Source organism: Myxocyprinus asiaticus, chromosome 37 (genome assembly GCF_019703515.2).
Source record: "Myxocyprinus asiaticus isolate MX2 ecotype Aquarium Trade chromosome 37, UBuf_Myxa_2, whole genome shotgun sequence".
In the NCBI taxonomy this organism is placed as follows: Eukaryota; Metazoa; Chordata; class Actinopteri; order Cypriniformes; family Catostomidae; genus Myxocyprinus; species Myxocyprinus asiaticus.
In genome coordinates, this window is record NC_059380.1 from 1933826 (window position 1) to 1960442 (window position 26617).

Below are 26617 nucleotides of genomic sequence, written 5' to 3' on the forward strand. Positions count from 1 at the left end.
TATCCATATAATTAAACCTCCAGAGCTTCTGCCACGATATATTGAGCTGAGTTTCCAGGCAGGTACAATGTGTTCACATTAACCTGCGGGGCATTGGGTGAAGACATCCATTTTACACCATGTTTCAGAATCAGTATGTCAACATGTGAAATGCTGTTCAAAAATTCTGTGTTTGTACTTTTTAGTCCAAATGTCTTAGAGTACAAACCCTGAATGTTCCAAAAGCTAAGGTTTAACAATTGCATAGGATCTAAGAATAAAATATTGCTGTTTATCCTAAGGCAAAACCAAAACAAAACAAAACAACAAAAAACTTCTGTAAGGAATCAATAAAAATGACAAAAAATATTTGGCAGAAGAATATGAGTTAGTTAAGGAATATGTCAACGACATACCTATATTACAGTACATCAACATTCTGTTCTTCTTCAAATATTCTTCTCTCTCTTCTTCTTCTTCTATCTCCTACTATCTGCCCATTTTTCAGCATTGTCCCTGAATAAAAATGAAGAGTGCATCCGAGGGTGCTCCGATGCTCCTGCCATCTGTCCAGGTGCTCAGATTTACACCCCAATATCTTCATAACTCAGACACACACACACATACAAACACGCAGAGTGCCACACAAGCGGAGACAGCGGCCAATGACATCCGAAGGTCATGGGGTTCAGCTGCAGGGCTCGATGATCTGACTGATATGTGTTTTAAACAGCAGCGCAATGAACTCTCTGGAAATAGAAAGAGAGAGAGAGAGAGAGAGTATGAACTGTAAAAGAGTAAGAAAATAGTGATTGCTAAGAATGGAGGGCGGCAGTTTAGTGAATGGCTATGTTTGGATGAGCATACTAACATTCTACTCTAACTATTTCAGCACTACAATGTATGCGCACTGTGCACAGTATGCTCATTTTCTGTACGCCAGAGATGTTCACGAGTCTTTCATCTGAAGTCCGAGTCAAGTCTGGAGTCTTTCGTCACGAGTCAGAGTCGAGTCTCAAGTCACTAAACGCTACATCTTTTATATACTCTATATAAATATATATATTTTAAAAACTCTACTTAAAGATTACAAATGTATGATCTCTGAAAAATCTGGGATACTAATAGGATTCTATCTGAACTTGTAAAAATGTATTTTATTTTATTTAATGATTTCACAGACTTAACTTATCCTGTACGTGTTTTTGTTTTTTGTTTTTGTAATAAAGATGCTGTAGTTTTTCTCATGGTCAGTTCAACAAGGCTCAGAATGCGCACACAAGCAATGCAATATGACATATGCAATGCAATGTAATAAAATATCATTAGGTAGGGCTGGGCGATGTGGCCCAAAAAAATTATCACAATATTTATTTTTCATATCATCTGATATTGATATTTATCACGATATATACTGTACATTTGTTACAACCAAATGTGAGCACAAATGGCATGATGGGTGCCGTCATGTTTAATTGGACTATTAATCAATTTTCGGGGTTTAAGCGGAAATACATAATCAAATTCTATGAAAAGTGTCCGATTGATCATGACACACGGGAAAATGTGAAGCAGTTGTAATTAAACCATATAAATAAAACACAAATTCTTCCTTTAAGATATTAATATTTAAGGTTTAAAGACTTGAGTCATTTTTTAAATATTCACGAGTCCTTTGTGTCGAGTCTTAAGTGATTTTAGGTTGAGTCTGGAGTCGAGTCTGAAGTCTATTAAAATGCGACTTGAGTCCGAGTCTCTACTGTACGAACAGAATAACTGAATTACCTACTACTTTTGCCAAAATTTGTAGTGTACAACAAAGTGTAAACTGCTCAGAATTATGAATCTCACAATGCAGTGTTCTTACCCATTTATTTTTTTCGCCCCTTTTTCCCAATTTCCAATGCGCTCTAAGTCCTCGTGGTGGCGTAGTGACTCGCCTCAATCCAGGCAGCAGAGGACGAATCTCAGTTGCCTCCGTGTCTGAGACCGTCAATCCGTGCATCTTATCATGTGGCTTGTTGAGCGTGTTACTGCGGAGACGTAGCACATGTGGAGGCTTCACGCTATTCTCCGTGGCATCCACGCACAACTCACGACGCGCCCCACCGAGAGTGAACCATATTATAGTGACCACGAGGAGGTTACCCCATGTGACTCTACCCTCCCTAGCAACTGGGCCAATTTGGTTGCTTAGGAGACCTGGCTGGAGTCACTCAGCACGCCCTGGATTCAAACTCGTGAACTCCAGGGGTGGTAGTCTTTACTCACTGAGATACCCAGGCCCCCATTCTTACCCATTTCTAGTGTGATGAATGAACCAGAAGCAATATCTTAAGCAATAACGTTGTTTTTTTTAATCTCTTTCTTGATTGGTTATTTAAGACTTTAAAACAAATTGGATTAAAAATGTATAATAATAAAATTAAAAATGACAGTTTACATAACTCTCAAAAATATTAAACTTGCAATGTAGTAAGTTCATGAGACAACTGGGTTTTTATGCAAATTTTGGGATGTCGTATACAAATGCTGGATGGAATCACTGAGATGCAAACAAAGTTTCCAAAGTGCACATAAAAAACATATACGCTCACTTGAGGTGGATAATCTTTTTATTCAGAAAGCAAACATGTGCCTAAACATGTGCATTCCCTATAGGAATTTACATGCGCATCAAAAAAGTCATGCGACTGTGCCTCAACAAGCCAAGTGAATGCATAACTCGCTTAGAAAATATCATCAATATCATCACATGGCATATCAAATGTTGCTCTAGTTATTCTGAAATGCCAAAGTCTGTCATGAAAATGATTGGCGATTAATACCTCCCAGAAATGTGACACACGTTTTACTCCCATACATAAGACGCTAAATGCTAGCAAACATGAATTTCGTCAAGAGCGTATTTTCTGCAAGCTCTAAACCATGAGTAATTTATTACATTTAATAAAAGAGCCACAGTGGCTTCAACTTCCATTTTCCTTTTTATGTTGCGCCAAATTCCCCAGAAGTACGATTTTGTTCTCTTAAACCAGGGGTGGGGAACCTTTTTCCCATTAAAGGCCATTCGAGTATGTACAAAATTATTTGCGGGCCATACAATTGCACACAATTTCTGATTGAAGGTTAAAATTAGTGTATGCATTGCGTTACGTGCTCATGCACCAAGAAGAAAACACTGTAAGGTCTGCTATTATTCAATATTGTGTTGTTATCATTTAAAATTATTTTAATCATTAAATTAATTGTATCTTTTTACAATTAATTGAATCAGGGCCTTTTTTTTTTTGCTTTTCAAATTATTTCTCATACGGTCTCGCGGGCCTTATATGGCCCTGAGGCCTGACGTTCCCCACCCCTGTCTTAAACTCATGGGATGGAAACTATGCCTTATTCACAAACTGGTTTTTGCGATATTTTTCGCGTAAATTACATTCGCAATGTGGATGGAAACATAGCTAATGATAGAAACATATACTGTTGCATAGTTTATGATGTTTCACAAACTATAAAAAAATAAAAATAAATAGGCAGTAGTGAAGTCAAAAGTACCGGTACTTCGGTACCAAGTCGATGCTAAAATAAAAATAAGATGTCATGATCCCGATGTTTCTGCAGTACTGCATGTTTCTGCATGAACCGAGCACAGACTCAATTCGGTGTCCACATACTGTCTGACTTTCCGATGGCTGCTTTCAAATGCTAACGTGCTTTTAGCATATGCCGTCATTCCCTTTACACAAAAATGGACAATTAATCAAATTAAAATTGTGATAAAGTTGTGAGTCTGCATGTTCTGCGTGCTGCAAAGTGAATGCGTCAAGCCACTTATATGCTAAAAACACCACATTTTATGAGGATCATGCGCTGTGCTTATTGTAGTAGAAGACAGAAGAGAGCGCTCACTGTGATGCGCGCAGCACCTGCAGACTATATATTTATATAATTAAATCGCAGCATTTTGCGCTCATATAACCAACGTCTTATCCAGAAGTGTGAATCTACCATCAAAAACACAGGGTGGAAAATTATTCACATCAAAATAAAAGCTTGACTCATGAAATTTAAGAAAAAGCCACAGAAATATTTTTCTAGTGTTTAGTAAAATGTATTTTATTATTATTGTTATTATTATTGAACCTATATATCACAAGCAAGAGTGCTGTTGTATTGAATATAAGTTTTCATCGATGTTTTTATTTATTATGTGATGCTCTGTTGTGCATCACTTTATTTGTCAAAAATAAGACCAATGTTGCATTTTAGATTATGCTGTGAGGATGTTTACTAAAGCTCTTCATTTGATTTAAAATAAAATGCAATGGTATGTTTTAAAAGTAATTGTTCTAATTTCATTTTATTAAAGTTTATTAATTCATTTGATTAGATGCTAGTTTGATGATGGAACTGAATTAAACTTTAAAACATGGAATTCAGAAAAAATAAATAAATAAACAGAATTCCTACTTAAAAACACTGAAGCAATGTTACTTGAACACTTGAACAAAACATGCTTTTGTTATAATTACAGAGAATTACAGAGAATCATGAAATTTTACTGGTATTGGTAGCGACTTCTGAAATGTAGGCATCGTAACAACACTAAGTATACAGTTTTCAGTATATTGTAAAAAGTACTACTAGCCACAAGTTTGCCGTAAAGCTCATTTGCATGTGAAAATTATCTGTGGTGAATTTGCTGCAAGTTTGTGGCAAATTTGCAGTGAACTCTCGATTTTTGTAAGGGAAGTGTCCAAAATGACCCGCAGGACACTCTGAACTCGGCCAACAAGTGCATGAATTTTCAAAGTGTAGTGCAGTCTCAAATGGCACACTAACAGTTTTTTTATTGCACATAAACAATCACCATTTTTAAGCACATTGAAGTGACTTTTCATTGCATACGATGTGTTGCTGCTAGCTTTAGCGTGTTAGCCAACCTCAGTTCAACACATATCTCAAATAATGTAAAAATTCATAGTGTGGGGTGATTGTAAAACATTCAGCTCACATTTGTAAGGTGACATCTTCACAGAAGTTTAGCTAGTTGCTACATTCACCATTAACTACAGTTGTTTTGTCAAGACAGCACTGCAGCCAGGTAACCCCGCCCCCTTCACTATGTACTGTAGGGCGAGCTGCGAGCACAGAGTGCATGAAGTGTTCAACATTCCACACTCATCCAGATCCTCGTAGCACTTTTCTTTTCGTTGCATTTTTATTGTGAACACACTACTCACAAAATAGCATCAAATAGTCCAAAAGTATGTGATTTGGGAAGCAGCTTTACGATGAAGAAAAAAAAGTAGGCAATGTATTTTCAGTCAAGTTTTCAGTAAGTAGTAAGCTAGTTCTCCATTACAAACTTAACCAATGAGAGAGAGAGAGAGAGAAAGAGAGACTTGCAGGTGATGAGAAAGGGAGATATCAAAGGAAGAAAATGTTTCAGAGAAATGGAAGGAGAGTTAGAGAGGACGAGGACTGCAAAACGTTCCCTAGCTGAGAGTAAAAGTTAAAAAAAGGTTTCATCAATCCGAGATGGGTAACATTTGGTGGAGAGATAGAGAATCTTAATATGGGCCGTGGATGTGACTTTCTATCTGAGGGCTGATTATAGAGCTATCGGAAATGTGCTGGGGAATTGTGTTCTGTCTGTGCTCGCGGCTTAAGCACTTGTCAATTTCATTCCTCTACGGCAAACGATTACTTACAGACCTCTCCGACAGCAAGCTAATGGGCTCCTCAGATCTTGGCAGAGATTAGATGGTAGGACATTGCAAGAGACGGAGCAGGGACTGAGAGGACATTTTTAAGGGAAATTACGCAAATGACCTCGCGCTACTTATCATTGCGCCGCTTGCCAGGAATGTAGATGCTCACCTTGAAAATAACAAATGATCTAAAACTTGTTTGAACCTGGTTCACTGGTGTTGTTTCAGACTGCTTAAGGCAAATGAGAGAGACAAAAAAATAAATAAATACATAAATAAATAAAATCAGAATAAAACAAGTACTGGAAGTTCTGTCTTAATATCCACTCCTCAGGTTATGACTGAATTTAAAGGAATTTTTCTGGGTTAAATACAAGTTACGCTCTATCAACATCTGTGTAATGCAGTCGATGACCACAGCACAGATAGCACACGTACATTTCTGAGATGTCTGTTTTAGATCTTTTCATCTGGAAAGCATCGCATTCTAATTAACATCTGCTGAACATTAAAATAAAAATTAAAAAAAAAGATCAGATTTACAAACATTCTAAATCAAAAATGTTTCAAAGACATATGCTGACTGTTTTAGGCTATGTCCACATTAATCCGGATTGTTTTTTTCATTTTCAAAACGCTGTCCATCCACATTGCCGTTTTCAAATGTTTTGAAAAAGTTACTCGTCCATACTGAAACGTAAGAAAACTATTAATTCCCCTTACTGCGCATGCAAAACAAATCGTCGTTCCACGTAGAGTCTGAAACGCAATTACCCTGGTGTTCCACCGTCGGACACCAGTTCCAAGTAAACTTCCCGTCGCCTTTGAAGGAAAGCATTGTGAAGGTTGTACAAGGTAACATTTATCTTTAACAATGCAATTAAAGTGGATATCAGGCCAAACACCCTTCCAAAATATCTAGAGTTCTGGCAAAATAGCTGCAAACTTGCCACTTGCTATTTTCACATGTAAATGAGTTTGTGATTCGCCACAAATGTTTGCCAGAAGTTTGCAGCTCTTCAACGGTAGCGGTGAACCTGCAGCAAACCTTTTACAACAATGGACAATTTGCTGCAAGTTTGCAGCAAAGCTCATTTGCATGTGAAAATGATTAGTGGTGAATTTGCGGCAAGTTTGCGGCAAATTTGCAATGAACTCCTGATTTTTGCAAGGGCAATGCCGCAACAACATGGGCCGCCTCATTGTCTTGATTGTTTTGGGTTGAATGAATAACATATCATCTAACTCGTCATACATGACATCTAACTCGTCATTGTTTTCCAATATCTCCATTTTTCCAGTTCACACTACAACGCGAAGATTGCATTTAAATTTTTTCCACTTGGGAGAGCATTTTTGAAAAGTTCCTTTTTCGCTGTCAAAAGCCCCATCTCAGTGTGGACGGTAGGCTAAAACGTGGAGAAAAAAAGATGCGTATTCAAACGAAAACTCATTAGTGTGGACGTGGCCTTATTGACTTCCTACTGTAAGAGATGGGAAGGCACTTCAAAATAAAAGTCCCGCTGTTGAAGTAGAAATAAAGTAGGGATTCTGTCACCTTAAACCTCATGACATCTCTGTGCACGTCTTGCTTTCTGTCGACTGTGTTTGAGAATCAATAACGTGTTAATGTGTGGTTAAATAGAGGTGAGAAAGAAAAGACCAATCACACTTTAAATCCAATCAACTTTACAACCTTTTAAGATCATTCTATAATAGTATTTTCAGATTTTAATCAGATATTTCATAGAGCAAAGTATACAAAAAAGATAGCACACCTCAGACTGAAATTATATACATGAATCACTTACAGAAGTTGAATACGTAGGGTTATGCCTGTTTTACATCGCACGCCGGAGCAGCACGTGAGCCAGACTGAAGCAGTGTGTCACGACAATTTCACAGCAGACAACACGTGTGATTTTAAATGCTGCAGAAACTGCTGCGCTCTATACACAAAATAAAGTTATAATTTTTATCAGGAGTGAGCTAGTGCAGTGTAAAACTGGTGTTAGAGGTTAATGTTTTAGGAATATCAACACAGTGCTGCTTTAAAAATACCATTAAAATACTTTAATAGAGATGCACTAACAATGCAAGTGAGTTGTACTGTATGGCAATGCAAGCACTTCAATAACCCAACTGATTCAGACCATGTCTCAGCACTAGAGTGATTTCTCATCCACTTAAAATGCCACCGTGTACTCGAACCTGTATGTGTGTGTGTGTATTTGATTGTGACTGTAATAATAAGGGGGGACAACCTTAGAACTGTGACCGCAATCTCACTACAGCAGCATTACAAGATTAGATGACTGGCAGACATTCCTAAATCATGTTATTTTGCTAAAATGAATGTAGTGTATGAAAGGGACACAAGAGTTATTACCACCAGTCCTCTTGTGGCTGTTGGCCACCCAAAGATCTGGAACTGAATTAACAGCAGGCCACTTATCCGCTTTATTTATTGAATTCTGTGTTCTTTTCAGTGCCTCGGTTAGATAGAGTCTTTCCCGTCTACCTGCTCATAAATAGTGAGTGTGTTCTCTGAGCTATAAACGTTCAAGGTTACAGATGCTGGATGCAGAATTCAGGATGAACACAATCATGCAAATGACAGAAAACTCAATGAAACTGAATGAATCAGATTATATAAAGCAAAGTGTGTTTTTTAGATAGAAAAAAAAATATATATATATACATATATATATATGGTCATATATATATATACAGGTGCATCTCAATAAATTAGAATGTCGTGGAAAAGTTCATTTATTTCAGTAATTCAACTCAAATTGTGTATTAAATAAATTCAGTGCACACAGACTGAAGTAGTTTAAGATCTTGGTTAAGTCTTTTGGCTCACATTTAACAAAAAACCCACCAATTCACTATCTCAAAAAATTAGAATACATCATAAGACCAATAAAAAAAACATTTTTAGTGAATTGTTGGCCTTCTGGAAAGTATGTTCATTTACTGTATATGTACTCAATACTTGGTAGGGGCTCCTTTTGCTTTAATTACTGCCTCAATTCGGCGTGGCATGGAGGTGATCAGTTTGTGGCACTGCTGAGGTGGTATGGAAGCCCAGGTTTCTTTGACAGTGGCCTTCAGCTCATCTGCATTTTTTGGTCTCTTGTTTCTCATTTTCCTCTTGACAATACCCCATAGATTCTCTATGGGGTTCAGGTCTGGTGAGTTTGCTGGCCAGTCAAGCACACCAACACCATGGTCATTTAACCAACTTTTGGTGCTTTTGGCAGTGTGGGCAGGTGCCAAATCCTGCTGGAAAATGAAATCAGCATCTTTAAAAAGCTGGTCATCAGAAGGAAGCATGAGGTGCTCCAAAATTTCTTGGTAAACGGGTGCAGTGACTTTGCTTTTCAAAAAACACAATGGACCAACACCAGCAGATGACATTGCACCCCAAATCATCACAGACTGTGGAAACTTAACACTGGACTTCAAGCAACTTGGGCTATGAGCTTCTCCACCCTTCCTCCAGACTCTAGGACCTTGGTTTCCAAATGAAATACAAAACTTGCTCTCATCTGAAAAGAGGTCTTTGGACCACTGGGCAACAGTCCAGTTCTTCTTCTCCTTAGCCCAGGTAAGACGCCTCTGACGTTGTCTGTGGTTCAGGAGTGGCTTAACAGGAGGAATACAACAACTGTAGCCAAATTCCTTGACATGTCTGTGTGTGGTGGCTCTTGATGCCTTGACCCCAGCCTCAGTCCATTCCTTGTGAAGTTCACCCAAATTCTTGAATCGATTTTGCTTGACAATCCTCATAAGGCTGCGGTTCTCTCGGTTGGTTGTGCATCTTTTTCTTCAACACTTTTTCCTTCCACTCAACTTTCTGTTAACATGCTTGGATACAGCACTCTGTGAACAGCCAGCTTCTTTGGCAATGAATGTTTGTGGCTTACCCTCCTTGTGAAGGGTGTCAATGATTGTCTTCTGGACAACTGTCAGATCAGCAGTCTTCCCCATGATTGTGTAGCCTAGTGAACCAAACTGAGAGACCATTTTGAAGGTTCAGGAAACCTTTGCAGGTGTTTTGAGTTGATTAGCTGATTGGCATGTCAAAATATTCTAAATTTTTTGAGATAGTGAATTGGTGGGTTTTTGTTAAATGTGAGCCAAAATCATCACAATTAAAAGAACCAAAGACTTAAACTACTTCAGTCTGTGTGCACTGAATTTATTTAATACACGAGTTTCACAATTTGAGTTGAATTACTGAAATAAATGAACTTTTCCACGACATTCTAATTTATTGAGATGCACCTGTATATATATATATATATATATATATATATATATATATATATATTATTATTATTATTATTATTATTATTATTATTATTATTTTTTTTTTCAAGTTTGGGTTGAGATCTGACATGAACATTTTCATAAGATTAACTCTCTTAAATATGGATTTTCTCAGGCTTACACCAATTGACCTGAACAGAATGTGCTTTTCTAAATAAATGTCACAATATTTATATTTATTTATTTATTTTTATTATTATTTTTTTACTGTCTCCAGATGGTTATTTTTTTTCACTTTAAGCCAGAAAAAAAAAAAAAATTCAAATTGACTTTCAAGTCAAAAAATGTAAATATTCTCATCATAGAAGGGGTGTATTTAAGTAATACTTTGGTGTGACTTGCTTTTGTAATGTATTTTCAATTATTTAATAGATCTGTACAAAAAAAATGAGCGTCATGTCATTGACCCATAAACTATTTATATTAACTACATTTAACATGAACTTTATCTTAAGCTCATTTCATATATATTCAACAAATTAAATGACTCATTGTCTTACTGGGGTAGCTTCATCTTAGTGATGGGTTTCAACTTGGAAATGTGGCATATGTTATGCCATATTTGGCTCAAAGTAATCAGTCTTCTCACTGGAGTCAGCTGGCGGTTAAATGTTTAGACCTGAAATATTTAACGTAGCCTTGTCAAAAATCCATCTTTTCCCTCATAATTGTACTTTTTCAGTCAAGACTGTCTCATTAACTGCACATTTGTCTTCTATCCACCATTAACCACCAATCTGCCTCTAGAAGAGGAAGCTTTTTACTGTCTTTCGTCTGTACAACCCACTTTCCAACTCATGCGTGAGCTCGTGTGGGATTCGAGATCGATGAACACGCGCTAGCCGCACCATCTGGCCCCAGTTTGTTTTCTTAGCAAATGAAGCTAATTAGTGGGTACGGTAAGGACTTTCAGGTCTTTGGGGTGGTTTGTGTTTCAAGCTCCACCCATGCGATTCTAGATTGACTACATCGGATGGTTGCGCCACCCTCGTGCCCTCCTGTGGCACTAATGAAATCACCTCCAGCGCTTTAGCTTCTCATAGGAGGCCGTGGAAGACAAAGATCAATATATTGCTGTGTTCGGTTATAGGCAGGGGTGCAACTACACATTTCCGAGCGGGTATGCAAAACTAAATATTGTGCCCCATGTATCTGTCAAGCGAGGGGGGCGGGGGAGTGTCATCCATTATAAGCGTTAACCGGGGTGGGGGGTGATGTTGGAGGGGTCGAGGAGGCCAATAATTATAAGTTGGGGGGTGGGGGGGTGATGTTGGAGGGGTCGAAGAGGACTTTTACAAGCATTGGGGGGGGGGGGGGGTGATGTTGGAGGGTCGAGGAAGCCGATTATAAGCACTGGGGGGAGGGGGGGTTATGTTGGAGGGGTCAAGGATGCGATTGCACCAACTTTAGTGAGCCGCTGGCGCCCCCCTTTACATGGCGCCCCTATGCATTGCATACCTTGCATATATGGTTTTTGCGCCTCTGGTTACAGGTCACAGATTTGCTCTTCAGAGCAACTTTTGTTGATAGAGAACTCGGTTTTAGATGGCTCAGACTTTGGAACTCAATAAAAAAATGTTATTCACTAGTTTTTTGGGTTTTTTTGCTACAAAGCTAAAACAAACTTTGTTTTATTGTCAAGCTTGTAGCGTCTTGCCAAAAAGTCTGTTTAAATATAACTTTAAGTAGACTGGAGTTAGTTTGCTCTGCTTGCAAACTTTCAGAACTACTGTCACCCTAGAGATTGTAGGTTTAGTTCTCAATTTGCCAGCACTTGTTTGAACATCTATGGAAAAGCATATGTGTCACATTGAGGGAGGTGCACAGAGGACTTGGCTAAAAGCTGCAAGATGCTAAAAAGAGATTAATTCATTGTTAATTGTTGGCTGGGAGCAAAACTACCACTTTAAATGCTGGAAGGCAGGCCGTCTCGGAGTCATGATCCAGCATTGATTCTTTACACAAAAACAGCCTTGAATCCCACCCATGGAGGAGAGTAAGAAAGATGGAGCACAATTTCAACACAGCTGAAGTAATCAGGCCAATAAAAGAGACAGCTCTCCATCTGCCTGGCTCAAGAGAACCATTTCTGTTCGTGTGGATGTGTGTGGAATTCACTATCTAGTCTAATCAAATTCATGCCTAATCTGGGGGGAAAAACATCCTCAGATTCTTGCATCTTTGCTATCTTTAGTATAATTCTGTAATACACATCAGTAAGTGCTTATTGCCAACTTGTTGCCTTGGAGTTTCCAGTGCATTATCATCTTTCATCCTGGGGTTTTGATCGAAGCATGGACAACACCTGACAAATCCATTATACCGAATCACTCCTCAATTTACCAGCATTAAAACCAGCGTGCACATATGAATCTCTAGCAGCAGTGGCTCATCACTGTGTTTTTAAATTAGGCAGTAGCCTATATTAGATCTGCTGCCCAACGTGATCGAAATCATTGTCAGCTGATATAAGCATTGCATGATTCAGGGATTTTGTTTGGTTGTAATTGCCCGTTCATTAAACAGTGGACCAAAACTGTGCTCAGGCCTCAGTGCTTTCGATAAAAACATCGCTAATAGCAAAAAATGGAGGTTTTGTTCGATTCAATGGGGGGGGTTGTTTCCCCCGAGGTATGACGGAAGGAGATGTAACAGAAATTCTGCCACATGCTGCTGTTGTGACTACTTCAAACGCCGCCGCGATGCACAATTAATGTTGTTATCGCAATGGTAAAGAAACATTTCCTGCATCAAACAATCTTTGCCTGCTGTGATAATTCCCTCAGATTCATCAGGTACTAAATACATCCTTTTCTTATTCGCCGTTCACAGGTTAGGTCTGTTTGCACGTTCCAAAAAAACAAAACAACAACCATGCTACAAATCCACTTTAGTACCAGTCACTGTTTTGACTTCTTTTCTGCTGTAAAAGGCAGATAAGCAGCATTTTACGGCATTATGCTACATTGCTCAATTTAATGTGCAAATGCTCATATCCGTTTATGAAACTGAAGTTTGAGCTACAGAAGGGTGATGTGTCTCCTAATGCATTCTGAATTGTCCAACTATATTTTTTTGTTATCAGGAAAACAACATTGTGTGTTAAATAACATTGAAAGTCATTTAACAGCATTAGGAGTTCAAATTTGTTTGATTAATAGCTGTATTTTGACCACTATTTAATTTTCTCTGTCCACACTTTTATAACTGTTATATATATATATATATATATATATATATATATATATATATATATATATATATATATATATATATATATATATGTAAGAACATTTTGAAAGAACTATGCACCCTCAGTACAAAATAAATAAATAATAATAAAAAGTAAGTGTCTAAACATCCTTCACTCATAAACATATATCAAATTAAATTATTATTTAAACAAACAAAAATAAAAAATAGGTTTCATTTTATTTTGTTTTGAAGAATATCTATACTTCAATTTGATAGAATATTGTCATGAAATTGGAATGCATGAATCCTAATTTTGTTTTTTGTTTTTTTTGTTTTAGTAATTAAACAATTACTAAATTTACTACATTTAAAAATACTTAACCAAAATTGCATAATTCACTCAAAACATGTTTTTCATATGTACACATTTCAATTTAATAATACATTTTCTATCAAATTGAACTGAGTAAACAATAATAAAAAATATTTTTTTTTATGTTTTATTAATTTTTTACAGATTTTTATTTGTATTTTTTTATTATTATTATTATTATTATTATTATTTATTTATTTATTTTTTTTTTACACAAGATTACACAGTTCAATTTGATTGAAATTTGTTATAGAAATTCATAAATCTTAAAAACATGCAAAACAATTTTGAGTGGATCCATAACTTGTTTTCAGACAAAACTGTATCTTGAATAAAGTTTATTTTCTTACCCTTTTGGTAAATATCTTGATTTAAGCTTAAATCTAACAAAACTTAGTGAGGTTTATGTTTATGTATATAAATAAACACACACACACACACACACACACACACACACACACACAAACGTTTGGAATAATGTACAGATTTTGCTGTTTCAGAAGGAAATTGGTACTTTAATTCACCAAAGTGGCATTCAACTGATCACAAAGTATAGTCAGGACATTACTGATGTAAAAAACAGCACCATCACTATTTGAAAAAAGTCATTTTTGATCAAATCTAGACAGCAGCCATCACTCCAACACCTTATCCTTGAGTAATCATGCTAAATTGATCATTTGGTACTAGAAAATCACTTTCCATTATATCAAACACAGCTGAAAGCTATTTGGTTCATTAAATGAAGATTAACATTGTCTTTGTGTTTGTTTTTGAGTTGCCACAGTATGCAATAGACTGGCATGTCTTAAGGTCAATATTAGGCCAAAAATGGTAAAAAAGAAACAGCTTTCTCTAGAAACTCGTCAGTCAATCATTGTTTTTAGGAATGAAGGCTATACAATGCTTGAAATTGCCAAAAAACTGAAGATTTCATACAAAGGTGTACACTACAGTCTTCAAAGACAAAGGACAACTGGCTCTAACAAGGACAGAAAGAGATGTGGAAGACCAGATGTACAATTAACAAGAGGATAAGTACATCAGAGTCTCTAGTTTGAGAAATAGACGCCTCACATGTCCTCAGCTGACAGCTTCATTGAATTCTACCCGCTCAACACCAGTTTCATGTACAACAGTAAAGAGAAGACTCAGGGGTGCAGGCCTTATGGGAAGAACTGCAAAGAAAAAGCCACTTTTGAAACTGAAAAACAAAAAGAAAAGGTTAGAGTGGGCAAAGAAACACAGACATTGGACAACAGATAATTGGAAAAGAGTGTTATGGATCTTAACCCCATTGAGCTTTTGTGGGATCAGCTAGACTGTAAGGTGCGTGAGAAGTGCCCGACAAGACAGTCACATCTATGGCAAGTGCTACAGGAAGTGTGGGGTGAAATGTCACCTGAGTATCTGGACAAACTGACAGCTAGAATAACAAGGATCTGCAAAGCTGTCATTGCTGCACGTGGAGGAATTTTTGATGAGAACTCTTTGAAGTAGTTTAAGAAGTTCTGAACAATTGTAATAGTAATTTTTCATGTTATTAATGTCCTGACTATACATTGTGATCAGCTGAATGCCACTTTGGTGAATAAAAGTACCAATTTCTTTCCAAGAGCAAAATCTGTACATTATTCCAAACTTTTGGCTGCCAGTGTGTGTATATATATATATATATAAATAATGTGCCAATGGAGAAATATAAACCTAATTCAACATACAGTACTTATATCTACTATTTATGCATATTCTCTGAAAATAAATGTATCATGTTTTAAGAATGTTAAAAAGATATTTCACTGGAAAACAAGACAAAAATGCTTCTTAAGACATGCAATGAAATAGACGTAATGCACAGCAAAATAATTATTTTCTAATTGGGTATTTATTTATTTTTTTTTTTATTTATTTTTTTTTGCCAAAGGTGTAAAAAAATAAATAAAAATTATAATTATAAATTACAAAAATATATATTCAAAGGGAAAACAAGTTTATTTTTCTTACCCTATTTGGCAAATATTGTTATTGTCTTGTTTTGAGCATAAGTCTAACAAAATTTAATGAGGTTGACACTTAAAAAATAAAAATAAAAAAATAAATAAAAATTCAACATATTTATGTAAATTCTCTGAAAAATAAGTCTTTTTAATGTACACAATTTTGCTTCTCTAGTAATGTTTTCTTGTTTTCAGGATATTTAGATATTTTTAATGGAATTTGAGACAAAAATACTAAATGATTATTGTTATTATTATTATTATTATTATTATTATTTATGCATTGATTTATTTGCAGTGGGTTTGGGAAATCTGAAATCTGAAATCTAAACGACACAAAGAGAGAAAGTGAGAGACTAGAAATAAAACAATAAAGACAGCCTGATGTAATGATGCTCTCACCTGTAGTTTTCTCTCAACACAATAATTTGGTGCATTTGTTTCAGCATGCATTCAAGTGATTATGTTTGCTCCCCACACACAACAGTCATTACTCTGTACTCCAGAAAAACAAAAAAACAAGCCTATTTAGCCTCCACCTCCTCTTAATATCTCTCTGAAGCAGGCGGTGCTGTGCTCATTTAGCTAATATTACCACCCCCATTTGTCACTAGTGTCAGAGTTATCCCTGACATTGATGTTAGTGTAATGCTTTTATTGAAAGCAAGTTATTTTGTCATATTTGAATAAATGTCAGCATTCTAGACTTTGTATGTATTCCACGCAGATTCTGCTTGCCATGCGAGACAGACGTGCTTACTGGGGTTGGCGGCAAACTTGTGCTCGAGAGCTGCCCACGTGGTGTCTGTAGACTGTATTGAGTTTAGTATAAATGGATCAAATGTAGGACTCTTGCTATAAGTTATTGTTTATGGTTTCGTGAGTAAGAGGGATGTGTGTTGAGCTGGTTGAGATGCTCAAACAAACAAATGCACATCAGCGTGAATCCAGACTGCAATTTCCACTCAAAGCAATGATGACACGCATGACATCCTGTTTGAAGCGAATTGGCTCACTTAAGTTCCCTGCTTCTGATGTGTGTTTGGAGTTTGACTGGTAGTTTATGGAGGGCTTAGGTAACATTCACCAAGGGCTTCTGTGAGCACGGGGTTGCAGATAACTGCGTTGATTTGAATCATAATCACATTTCTTCAGCAGATCTAAGAGACTGTTGACCTTGTGCCTCAAGATGAGTTTCAATTTATCCTGGCATAGTGTAAACTTATGGTTCAGTGCTAAGACAGAGGCACATTTAAAACCCATTCATTTCCATTAGGTTCCCTCCGGCTGAACGGCGCGTGGTTGTTTCTCTTCTGTATTTAGGCTGCCAAGTCAATCTTGCACAGTAAGCTTATCTACACGGCGCTTAAAGACAGGCTCATGATTAGTAACGCATTGGCAACACACATCGACAAACTATATACACACTCATGTATACAAACTGCAAGTATTTACTATATAAGTCTTTGTCTGTATAGGCATATTTGGGTGAAGAAAAGAAAAGGTAAGACCAGGGCTAGTTGTCACATGGGTAAGTTGTCACCAGTTTTTGAGCCAAAAGTCCTATTGTTGGTTTCAAAACTTTAACACTTTAGCACTTAACAATAAAGCCATATTTGTTAACATTAGTTAATGCATTGGGTAAAAAAAACAAACAGTTGTCCATTGTTAATTCATGTTAGTTCATAGTGCATTAACTAATGTAAAAATATACAACTTTTCATTTTTTGCAAGGTTATAATGTTTATACTAAACACAAATATTTTAGCCTAGACTAGAGCCTGTACCAAAAGTGACTTGTGAATGTTCTTTAAAAGTAAAAAGTGACAACTAACCCCAGTCTCCCTGATCCCCCAGTCAGGGATGTTTATGATATTTTTGGTGACTCATCGAACCAACATCTTGAGCATCTCTTGTGTCGCTCTTTTTTCTCCTCACACGTACATGCATAAACACTCCTCGAGTGGCCGTAGGGAAAATTTTAAGACCTTGTTATCTGTTTGCCAGTCAGCTGTTTATTATCAGCACTCAGGTGCATATGTCAACAAAAGGAATTCTAGGAAATGGTAAATTCCCATGCCACACCTTCAGTCAGATTTCAGCTCTTCTAATGCAGGAGCTTTTCAGCATGCTTCGCCAAATTGTGTAGCTATATATTATAGAAATTAGTGTGATGTCATATGGCAGGAAACTGCACTTCAGTGGTGGATGTGAGCGCTGCAGTTTTCATTATCTATTAAGCATTATATAATGTATTTATGTTTGTTTATGTTAATAAAAAGTATTACATTATAAATTATATATATGGATTACAGTGAAAAAATATATGTATGTTCTTTCTAAACTAACAGCAAAAATATCATTCAAGCCGTCTGATTATGTCACACATGTAGCAGGTTGATGAATACACATCCTCACACGTTTGACACTTCTAAAGCCTGAGAAATGTAGCATATAATAATGAAAACTACAATCAGACATGCAATATGCATCTTTACTGCTTAAATTATTGTGCCACATACAGTGAATTATATCTGACTTCGTTTCATCAAATTCAACATTCAAATTTAAAACGTGACAGTTTTAGATTGAATAAGTTATACTTAATGCATTCAAAATAAAGGCAAAGACATCATTTTAGAAGTATTGAGCATTGGGAACTCTGATTCATTTAAGTGAGTCTGTTCTTTTAGACGGATTATGTAAATAAACTACAGTAGTTCACATAAATGATTCACTGAATCACTTGAGCCCCATGCAGCATTAAAAGGACTTTGCCTTCTTTTTTTCAACAAAATATTAGAAAGACTAGCCATCAGACTATGCCTACCACCCTCCAATGACTATCCTAAACCAATCTCCCAATAGATTAAGTAGGAGAGCGATGTGAGAGGCGAGCCACGAGACAGCATCAGTCGCCCCTCCGATGCCTAGCATGGCCTGGTAAGTGGTTAAGTGGAAGCCCTCCACCCATTTCCCTGCACTCGGCAGCCAGATCAGCATATTTTTTCTTCTTGTTCTCATAGGCTGCCTCCAGTCCCTCTTCCCATGGGACAGTAAGCTCAATCATTATGACTTTTCTAGCTGACAGTGACCATAACAGCTGTGGCAGTCTTGCACCCAGCCACAGCTGCTGGTGCATCAGCATTTCACTGTCCCGCCCCTTGCTGAAACAGAATATATGACTGGTTAGCAAATATCCAATCACGTCTGAAACGAACATTCTGATTGGTCGCTCACCTAAGTCGGACTGTCTGTCTTGCCCGTGACTTCAGTTGCACTCCTGCTGCTCCGTGCGCTTTTAGAGAGGATCTCTGTACACTAATTAAAAAAGGCAGATGCCATTTGCACCTAATGGTATATGCTATTTACACCCTAGTGCAAATAGTTTCAGATACTATTTGCACCCAAATTTAAATACTACATACATTTTATGGGCATCACTGCAGTGTGTTTATTGTGTTTATTTAGAGTCCCACAGACAAACTACATTAACCCCTTGCCCTAAACCTAACCTTAACCATACTGAAGAAAAAATAACCTTGGTTTTACTACAGTAACCATGGTTTCACGCGGGAACGAGTGAGATCGACAGACCCTGCCTCCGGATCAAACCCTTCTCTGCACTCCATAACATTCACCCTGACCAAATCACTGATGAAATCAACATTTATATTCATTTTTATCTATTATTTTAAGTAGTATTAAAGGAAATATTAAGAGTGGAAACAGGAAAAAGAGTGGGACAAAAGGCGGGACGCTAGGACAACATAATCTTTGGACCCCATGCCACTGCAGTGACATCTACTGGTTAGTTTGTCGTATATTTCTGTGGTTCCACCAGACTATTGGGGTTCAAATAGCTGCCCTGTGTGGCAGATGCTATTTACACCGGGTGCAAATAGACATGCCGTTAAAAAAAAACACACACAGTTCACTCAACGGTGCTGCGGCATCACCTCAGTAGATTGAAAAGCCTACTTGTTGTGCTGCCGGCCATACATATCATCACTCAACTGTGGAGTTTTCCATAAGGGAGCCTCCACTTCCAATGGCCCCTGAGCCATTGCGCACCAGCCTGCTGTGGGGCCCCTTTTAGTATAATTGACTACAGGGTCTCACCTGTGGTGGTATGATTATGGGTTTCAGTGGAGTAACAGCGGCTATTGCTTTCACTACCTCCCTCCTGAGGATATCTGCTAGGATTGAGTTTTAACTGAGAGTGTACGAGCCGTTATAATCCAATGGGCTTTCCAACACCCACATACACCCACCCACCCACCCACCCACCCACCCACACACACACACACACACACACACACACACACACACACAACAATGCCCTAAGGCAATGCTACACCCTTTCACTATTCCATTGAGAAAAAAAAAAAAAAAAAAAAAGACTTTCGAATGGTGCCCCATGCTTACAGATGGCCAACAATGGGTGGAGAGGCTACACAGTCCATCTTGTCTACAAATTTGCAAAGAACCAGATTCCCTTAATCAGCTTCCTCATTATCAAGCTGTCCATGGTCTCTTTTCTCCTGCTGTTGGCCTATTCAGAGATCCTCCAGTCTGTTGAAGAGCTCCACAGAGAGCAGTACAGGAAGGAAAAGGTTTTTGAATGAAAACACGCATTCCTGTTCAGCCAGTAGAATTTGAACGCTTGTGAACAAAGCTGACATTGGTTCCAATGTGTTGTTTTTGAGAATGGTTATGTAAACACATGTATACAGTATGACTAGCTCTTTCATATCTTAATATTGCTCTAGTGGTAGGGGTGGGCGGTATGACCAAAAAAAAAAAAAAAAAAAAAAAGAAAATCATGCATTTTAATTTCATAACAAAATTCTATCAAATTGAATTTAGTAATATATAATAAAAATAATAATAATAAAAAAAAAAGAATAATAATATTTTAAGTTTTATTAGTTTTTAAAAGATCACACAATTCAACATGATGGAATTATTTTTATTTTTTTTTTATATTTTTTTTTTATTATTGAAATGCGTACATCGTAAAAATATATATTTTTTGAGTGTATAACGTGGTATGAGTAATTTATGTCGCAATAGATTATTATTATGTTATTTTTTTCTTCTGGAAATTCAACAACAACAACAACAAAAATAATTGGTTTATATTTCAGCAACCAATGTCTATTTTTGATTTAAATCTTGACAAACGAAAGGTATTCATCTCATTTGATTGCTTTAGCTTTTTTATTCGGAACTTGATAGTTCCTTCATTTATCTTTTGATTTGCCTCTGAGTTTTGACTAAAAATTAAAAGACTACAAAACAGTAAAATTAATATTATAAAACACATAGTTCTGATTAGATGAGCTACGTTTAAAGCCATTGTAAAACAGCCAACAAACAGAGATTAACAGATTAAACAATGAAATATCAAGGCAAATTGTGATGTTACTATGCACCTGTGATCAACAAAACTATTACTCATCTTGACTTGTTTAGAACGTGCCCTGCTCCGTATTTTCGCATTACTCCATGTTTCTTCGTCGATCTCACATGTAAACAATGCAATCCTGCCTACTAACAGCTGTGCAAAAAAAGTGTGTTTTTCATTTGATTTTCAGAGAGGTGCAGTTAACCAATACATATGAAGGAACAGTTGAAAAAGACTGACATTCTAGCTTTTTTCCATATGTCAATGGTCAATCCATGAGCTAGCCTATAACTTTAATGCTGCCATTCATTTTCCATTGTTTAAACTCCCTTCACACAATAAATAAATAAATAAATAAAATAATGTCCCTTTGCACCACCTTGTGGTGATTTTGCGAACGAGTCTCATGTGTGAACTGAATTTACAGTTTACCATGGCGGTACATGCAACGGCAAGGGTCATTTTGGTCTAGTGCGTACTATATATCCCCCACAGTATAAACGTTATAGCACAACCTCCACAAGTTGGTACATTTCTATTCTACCATTGTCAAGGGTGTAGATTTGGCTTGAACACTGGGGGGGTTACACCTATCTAGCAGTTTCACTGATTTTCTCTGGCTCTATTTTTTTTAACCATGTTTACTCTACTTGTTCTGCCATTTCTTACCAACGTTTAACCATCACCTTGCATCTGTAATTCCTTTCTTACCCTGAGTGATGAAAACTCCATTTGATTCTTGCTCTAAGTCCAATATTTGATTTGAAAATGTCACACTGGCTCTCATTAATGAGTTGGAAAAGCCACCTGCATTTTGGTGCTTTTTATTTGAGCCAAAGCTCCGTTCTTCACATCTCTGATCAGATCAGACCCGTAAGTTAATTTATCTAGATGGATTGGTGCCGGAGGCTAATAACTGAAGATGTGACAGGAAAAATACATCAGAACTCTTTCTCTCTCTGCCGCAGCAATGAGATCCAGCTTGTTTTTAAAAAATGTGATCTTCTGTGAGGGGATGAAAAGCCCATCTCATATCACCTGCCTCACTGTTGTCTTCTTAACACTTAGACTCAGACGGAGGGCCTGATAGTTTCAAATCCAGATCAAAAAGAGGCTTTAAAATCAACAAACTTTGGAAATATTTAACCACCTGCTGGTCTAAGAGTGACACCTCTGCAATTCAAGTATGATGCTGCTTCCCATGAGTTCAATTGTAGGAATCTGTTTCAATCTGTTTCACACATGCCTTCGCTATAAAGGTATAGTTCACCCAAGAATTGAAAATACTGTCATTATTTCCTCATCCCAATGTCTTTTCAAACATGTATGCAGTTATTTCTTCTGTGGAACACAAAAGGAAATTTTTTTAAGAATATTCACAAAGCTCTTTTCCAAACAATGACAGTACAGGGTGACCACAGCTGTTAGGCTACAAAAAGGACCAAAAAAATCGAAAAAAGGACTATAGCACTAGGCTGTATAAGAGGTTTTCAAACTGGGGACCCGCAGAAAATTTCAGAAAAAAATGTTCTGTGTAAAAAATGCATTTAAAATGGTAAAAATTTACCAACATTAACATTATCATTTCATTCTTTTTTCTAAGGTAAATGTTCCTCTTCATGTTTATTCATGTAATGATACTCTAGTAAATATTATATAAACAACTATTTTCCATATTTGAATGATTTCTTTTGACTTTGTATGACAACATAAAAGCCAGTTATTTTAATTTTGCAAACAACATGCTGTCTTTATAATATCACATACATGTTATAATAAAGTCTTTATGCATGAAAATATATAGCTGATTTAATATTTTAGGAAGTGGCTACCTTGCAAGGGGGTTGTTGTATTTGGGGATCCTTGGCATCAAAAACTTGGTCAATTTGATCTGTGTGCTTCTTTTGTTTTTATTTATTTTATTTTTTTGCCATTTTTCATAGGAAACCTTACCCTCCACTTTAGCACTCAAATCTCATTCTCTAACATGTTTATTTGCAACACATGTGAGAACTAACTAGTATTTTGGCATCAATGATGTCAAACAAGGATTTTTCAAAGAAGGTTTGAAATGACATGACGGTAAGTAAATAATCACAAAATTTCCTTTTTTCATAAACTATTCCTTTAACAAATGCTTACGTTAATCTTGTTTATTAGTGATTTCACACGACAGTCGAATACGTTATAAATTGAATCAACATGCAATGTGGTTAAATATCACTTGATAAAATCATGGCTCGCTTCTCCCTCTGTCCTCCGAATGTGTAATTACACTCTGTCTGTCCGTAAACCTGCCCCTCGAGGTCAAACGTAAAGATCTGTTTGATTTCAAACGTTCCAGAAATGCCTGTTATGATTCAACTGTAAAGGGCTGTGATTGGCCGGCTGTCAGATGCCCGGCTATGTGTTTTTGTTTGAATAAACCACCTGGCACGCACCGAGCTGAATAAATGTTTGAGGCCTCTCAAACACACACACACACACTCTGAGGGAAGGAGTCATCTGTTGACATAACGAAAGACGGAGGGCCCTCGCTATTCAAACGCTGGGGGCTGTTAGACGTAAGTAAATGCTGCCTGACTGATCTGTTGGTGTGTATTGTGTGGGAAAACAATGGCAAGCATGAGCGGCCTATTGTCAAAGTGAAAGTGAGACATAAGGCGCTCAATCCCCCCCAAAGTATCCATTCATTGTCATGTGTATTCTGTTGATTCATGTCTTTTATTTTGAAATGTTTAGTTCCTGTTTCCCTTGTCATGTGATTTCTGTTTTCCCTCCATGTTCATGTGTCATGTTTTCATTGGTTTATTGTTTAATTAGCTTGTTATGAGTTCTGTTTGTTCATTGGTTTATGTTCCCCATGTCCATGTATTTAAGCCTCATGTTTTCCATTGTGTGGTTGTCAAGTATTGGATGTGAATGTTGTTTTGTTGTCAAGTCAAGTCAAGCCATAGTCAAGTCTAGTTTATGTCAAGTTCATGTTTTTGTTAAATCACGTTTATAGTTAGGGTTTTGGATTCACTTTTGTAAATAAACTGCACTTGGGTTCTCATCTTCATCATCGTGTTCGTCTTCATCATTGCCACAGCCAACACACGTTACATTCATTTAAAAGTAAACAAACAACATGTTTTATAAACGTTTAACTGCCAACCGTTATATTTAAAGGGATACTTCGCAACAAAATGAAAATTCAGTCATTGTTTGCTCACCCCTGTGTTGTTATAACCTCATTTGACTTTCTTTCTTTTTCTTAACACAAAGGGAGAACTTGTGAAAACATTTTGTGCTCAGTGATGTCATACAAACTAAGACATTTTATACAAGTATCCAGTCTGAGGCTAATAAAGTGCAGTGCTGATATATGTATCATGATCGATCAAGAGTTCAAAAGTCTGATTGCTTGGGGGAAGAAGCTATCATGGAGTTGGCTGGTGCAGGTCCTGATGCTGTGATACCACCTGCCTGATGGTAGCAGTGAGAGCAGCCCATGGCTCGGGTGGCTGGAGTCTCTGATGATCCTCCGAGCTTTTTTTCACACACCGTCTGGTATAGATGTCCTGGAGGGAGGGAAGATGATGTGTCTGGCAGTCCGCAGGGCTTTGCTTCTGAGGGCGGTGCTGTTGCCGAACAAAGGCAGTGATGCAGCCAGTCAGGATGCTCTCTACAGTGCTGGTGTAGAACCATGTGAGGATGTGGTGGTTCATTCCAAACTTCCTCAGCCGTCTCAGGAAGAAGAGGCGCTGGTGAGCCTTCTTCACAATGGCCTCAGTCTGGACGGACCATGTGAGTTCCTCAGTGATGTGGACACCGAGGAACTTGAAGCTGCTGACTCTCTCCACCGGTGCTCCATTGATGGTGATGGGGCTGTGTTCTCTGTCTTTTCTCCTGAAGTCCACCACAAGCTCCTTGGTCTTACTAATGTTGAGGGAGAGGCTGTGTTCCTGACACCAGCATGTCAGAGTGTAGGCTGATTCATCATTGTCAGTGATCAGACCTACCACCGTCGTATCATTAGCAAACTTAATGATGGCATTGGAGCTATGTGTTGCCACACAGTCATGTGTGTACAGGGAATACAGGAGTGGGCTGAGAAGACAGCCCTGAGGGGCTCCAGTGTTGAGGGTCAGTGATGACAAGATGCTGCTGCCCATTCTAACCACCTGGCATCTGCTTGAAAGGAAGTCCAGGACCCAGCTGCACAGTGAGCTGTTTAAGCCCAGAGCCCGGAGTTTCACATCAAGCTTGGAGGGCACTATGGTTTTGAATGCTTAGCTGTAGTCTACAAACAGTATTCTCACATATATGTTCCTTTTTTCCAGGTGGGAGAGAGCAGTGTTTAGTGTAGATGCAATGGCATCATCAGTGGAGCGGTTGTTGTGGTTTGCAAACTGCAGTGAGTCCAGTGAGGCAGGCAGCACACAGCAGATGTAATCTCAAAGCATTTGCTGATGATGGGGGTCAGAGAAATAGGACACCAGTCATTTAAGTAAGTGATTTTGGATTGCTTTGGTACAGGCACAATGGTGGATGTTTTAAAGTATAAGGGGACCACAGACAAGGAGAGGGAAAGGTTGAAAATGTCCATTAAAAACACCAGCCAGTTGATTCGCACACGCTCTGATTGCGCGTCCCAGAATGCCGTCTGGACCTGCGGCTTTACGGATATTCACCCGTCGGAAAGATCGGGTTATGTCCGCTACAGAGACAGAGAGTGAACTAACCTCTGTAGCTTCGGCCGCTGGAGCTCTCTCCACTAGGGCAGTTTGTTTCCCTCGAAATGAGCATAAAAAATAGTAAGCTCATCCGGGGAGAGAGGCAGCGGTGTTCACGGTGGAGTTTTTATTCCCTTTGAAGTCTGTGATGATATTAATTCCCTGCCACATGCTTCTAGAGTCGGTGGTGTTGAACTGTCCTTCAATCTTGTCCCTGTACTGCGTTTGGCTGCTCTGATAGTTTTGCGGAGGGAATAACTGGCTTGTTTATGCTCCTCCGCGTTCCCGGAATTAAAAGCGGAGGTCCGCGCATTAAGTGCCACACGATCATATTAATCAGAAGGAGAACGGAAGTGTGGTCCGATTTGCCAAATGGTGGGCAGGGGAGGGATTTGTAGGCATCCCGGAAGGGAGAGTAGCAATGGTGCAAAACCCGGTTCCCTTGTGTGTTGCAACTGATGTGTTGGTAGTATTTCGGTGCTAATGACTTGAAGTTGGCTTTGTTAAAGTCCCCGGTCACAATGAACGCAGCCTCAGGTTGTGTGGTTTCCTGCTTACTTATACCTCATACAGTTCCTTGAGTGACCGGTCTGTGTTGGCTTGTGGGGGGGATGTACACAGCTGTGATAATGACCACTGTGAAGCCAGAATGGTCGACACAGAAGCATGAGAAATTCCAGATCAGGAGAGCAGAAAGACTTGATAGAATGTACGTTCCTCTGATCACACCAGGATTTGTTGATCATAAAACATACACCACCACCTCTGCTTTTACCTGAGAGGTCTTTCACTCTGTCCGCTCAGTGCACTGAGAATCCCACGGGTTCGATGGCTGAGTCTGGAATCTCCACAGACATCCAAGTTTCTGTAAGGCAGATAATGCAGCAGTCCCT

General features: G+C 37.9%; 1 long non-coding RNA gene across 2 annotated transcripts in view; it reads left to right on the plus strand.

The window, feature by feature from the left end:
- The window catches only part of LOC127428108 (uncharacterized), a 646769-nt gene that overhangs the window by 298530 nt on the left and 321622 nt on the right, over window positions 1-26617 (plus strand). For both annotated transcript variants that reach the window (XR_007895026.1, XR_007895025.1), the window contains exon 2: window positions 9036-9306. This is a non-coding gene — a long non-coding RNA (uncharacterized LOC127428108). The remainder of the gene's footprint in view (window positions 1-9035; window positions 9307-26617) is intronic.